Source organism: Lytechinus pictus, chromosome 3 (genome assembly GCF_037042905.1).
Source record: "Lytechinus pictus isolate F3 Inbred chromosome 3, Lp3.0, whole genome shotgun sequence".
In the NCBI taxonomy this organism is placed as follows: Eukaryota; Metazoa; Echinodermata; class Echinoidea; order Temnopleuroida; family Toxopneustidae; genus Lytechinus; species Lytechinus pictus.
Window position 1 is genome coordinate 26,198,712 of NC_087247.1, and position 3,770 is coordinate 26,202,481.

Consider the following 3,770-nt stretch of genomic DNA (forward strand, 5'->3'; position numbering starts at 1 on the left):
TGCATTTTGTTCTGATTTCTGCTTGCATTAACTTATCAGGGGGTATTAGCCGGTTCCAAGACATTTGCTCCGGCGACAATTGCTCCACTGTATGCCTAACACTAATGGAATGACCAAATTAAATCTTAGACCTAACAATATACCCTATCCTAAACCCAACACAAAGCCATATTGCAACCCTAACCCTATATCTCAGACAAAATAAAGCCTGGAGCAATTGTCGCCAGAGCAAATGTTGTATCACCATTTTCTCCACCGGGGGGGGGGGGGGGGGATTATCCATTATTTGTCTGCAGAGGGTATCTGTCCAAGGGAACTTGTCTGAGGTTACCTGTCCAAGGGGTACTTGATCTTGAGAGTACTTGTCCTGGGGCATCCTGGAAGGTAGTTGTTCAAGGGGATGATTAGCTGTATGGGGGGGGGGGGGGTGATAGTGATCCTTGAGGATAATAATTACAAGGGTGTTTGATACTGTCCTCTAGTGGGTATTATATACAGTATGACATTTTTTTTGCAAATGAGATAGTCAATGACATGAAGTTGAATGAATGATTCTTTATTTCGTTTCAATTCCGATATCAAACAACAATAATAACAACAGCAAATTATTGGGATACAAGTAAATAGCAAAGAACAAAGTCAAATGTATCCAGAATCATTATGTCTTCGGCTACTAAATCCTCCCGACTTGACCCCATTCCTACATGGTTTTTTAAAGAAAACATTGTTCATTTATTACCATTGCTCACAAATGTAATCAATCAATCTCTTTCTACAGGTATTTTCCCTGATCAAGCACATTCAGCAATCATCAAACCTTTTTTGAAGAAATCAGGGTTGGATGTAAATGACATCAGTAATTATAGACCGGTCTCAAACTTAACATTTCTAGGTAAACTCATCGAGAAGGCGGCATGTACTCAACTAGCTGATCATATTGAATCTAATAATATTTTTGATCCTCTCCAATCTGCCTATAGGCCAGGTCACAGCACCGAGTCAGCTCTGATCAAAGTAAAAAATGATATCATGTTTTCTCTCGACTCAAATAATGTAGTTTTTATGGTGCTGTTAGATTTATCTGCCGCGTTTGATACAATAGATCATAACATTTTCATATCTCGGTTATTCAATAGAATAGGCGTTAGGTCCAAAGTCTTATCCTGGTTCCAATCATACCTGTCTGGATGGACTTCGCAAGTTGATATTGATGGCACATTGTCAAATCCCATAACTCTAGAATTTGGACTCCCTCAGGGGTCAATAGTCGGACCCATAGGCTACTCAATATATACTCTTCCAGTTGGTGATATCATCCGAAATCACTGTATCAATTATCATTTTTATGCTGACGACATACAATTATACGTTTCTTTTGATCCGAAGACCCCTGGAGCTCTCAATAATGCACTGGTTAAACTCCAGAATTGTATATCAGATATAAGACAGTGGATGATAGTGAATAAGCTAAAATTAAATGAAAAAAAAACTGAATTTTTTGTTGCGGCCTCTACTTATAACTTGCGCAATCTTCCAAATGTTCAACTTGATGTTGATGGTACACTCTTAAGACCATCAGAAAAAATAAGAAACCTTGGTGTCATATTTGATTCCCGCATGTCAATGTCGTACCATATCTCTCATATCTGTAGCACAGTCACTTTTTATTTAAGGGACATTTCTAGAACCAGAAGGTTCATTGACCAGTCTGCCTGTCACAATGCTGTTCGTTCATTGGTTCTGTCTCGTATTGATTATTGCAATGGGCTCCTTTCTACAATTCCCTCTAATCAATTAATTCGTATTCAACGACTACAAAATTGGGCAGCACGATTAATTTTACAGGTTTCCCGAGATCATCCTTCCCAACCACTCTTTAATTCTCTTCACTGGCTTCCTTTTAAACAGAGAATTACGTTCAAATTACTCTTGATTGTCTACAAAACACTGAATAAACAGGCTCCACAGTATTTAAGTAACTGCTTGAATCTGTATACACCAACTAGAGCACTTAGGTCGGCCAGTGATCACCTTCGCCTCACATATTCATTAACTCGTACATTAGCTGGTGACAGAACTTTTACAGTATCGGCTTCAAAATCCTGGAACGACCTGCCACTTATAATTAGACAGTCTCCAACATTAGCAATTTTCAAAAAGTCATTAAAAACTCATCTCTTTCGTACTTTGTAGTTTTTAAAATATTACATTTAATTAATTCATTGTAAGCGCTTTGGGCCTAATGGGAAAAGCGCAGTACAAATAATAAGTAATAATAATAATAATAACAATAGTAAATAATTTCAGGATATTTACAGGATAATATACATAATACATGCATTACTTTTTATGGAACATTAGTAACACCCATGAGAAGAGATGGAAATGAAACGTGGTGACCTACTAAGAAGCTTAGCTTGTGGGCCATAGGCCACCAGAATGTTAAAAACTTACATTAGCAATCATTTTAAAACATCATAGAACAAGCAAACAAAAAATTGGAGTAAATAACCAAAGTACAGATATACATATTTACAAAAGATACACTAAAAAGTAACAAAAAGGTGAAATGCAGAATGCAAGCATACTATTAGACCTAAAGTATAAGAATCTGAAATTCGAAAAGAAGAAAGAAAGAAAAGAGGAAAAATAAAGAAAATAGGCAGAGCTCTATTTTTGCATAGATAATTGTGGGAAGAATACAATTTATAAAGTTAGACGAGATATAACAAGCAGGCATTTGTTTACTGATCTAAGTATTTCTTCAGTAAATCGGTCTTTAACTTGTTTCTAAAAACACTAAGGCTAACTGATTGCTTCAATGAAGAAGGAAGGGAGTTCCATAATTTTGGCCCTGTATAAACAAATGTATTTAGCCGAAAACTAGTTTTGACCAATGGCAAGTGGAGAAAAGAAACTTGTCTTGTATAGTAAGAATGGATTTGGTCATTTCTAACACATAATGAATCAAGGGCAAGTGGAAGTTCTCTTTTATTTAATTGATACATAATGCAACCAAGGTTGAGATAAAATATGTCATGTAAATTAAGGAACTTGTTTTCATAAAACAAAATATTAGCGTGAGATCGTGAACTTACTCCACATACTAGTCTAAGTACCCTTTTCTGGACTTTAAGGACGTTCCACAGTTATGTTTGTGCGCATTATGATCTGCGCATAGTTTACACTGCGCGCTGACGTCACAATGGATGAACAGGTGATTAATTAGCTGCGGGTATGTGCTGATTTTTCTCATCTTCTGCTCTTTAACTGCAGATTCGATGCGTTATTTCATGAAGCTAAAAATTGAATTATTCCATGGACCATTCAAAAAAAGATTCTCTCCAATTTAAAAATACTTTACTCTGCAGTGCTGCCAAGAATCACGAATATTACCCCGAGTTTGAATAAATGGTAGAGTGGTTTTGATTTTTTCTTCACATAGATACAAAGCATTCGGCGCATTTTTGGTGTTTTAAAAAGCACATTTGCTCTAATAAAAATACTGATAGTTTAAAAACAAGCACATGAACCCCTAATTTTTAATGTTTGTTCCTCTTAGGTTTACCTTCCTCTACAACTCTACAAATTTTGGTGAAAATGACATGGATTTTGAATAAAGTGCAGCATTTATTGTACTTTTGTAGTTTGTTACTGAAATTTCACATTTTTTAGATTGGGATTTTGTTATCTTTTACGCCATTTTTAAGAACTGACAGTGCTGTTAAACTTAAAATTGCAAACGAATAGCACTATAAACATATTCTCCA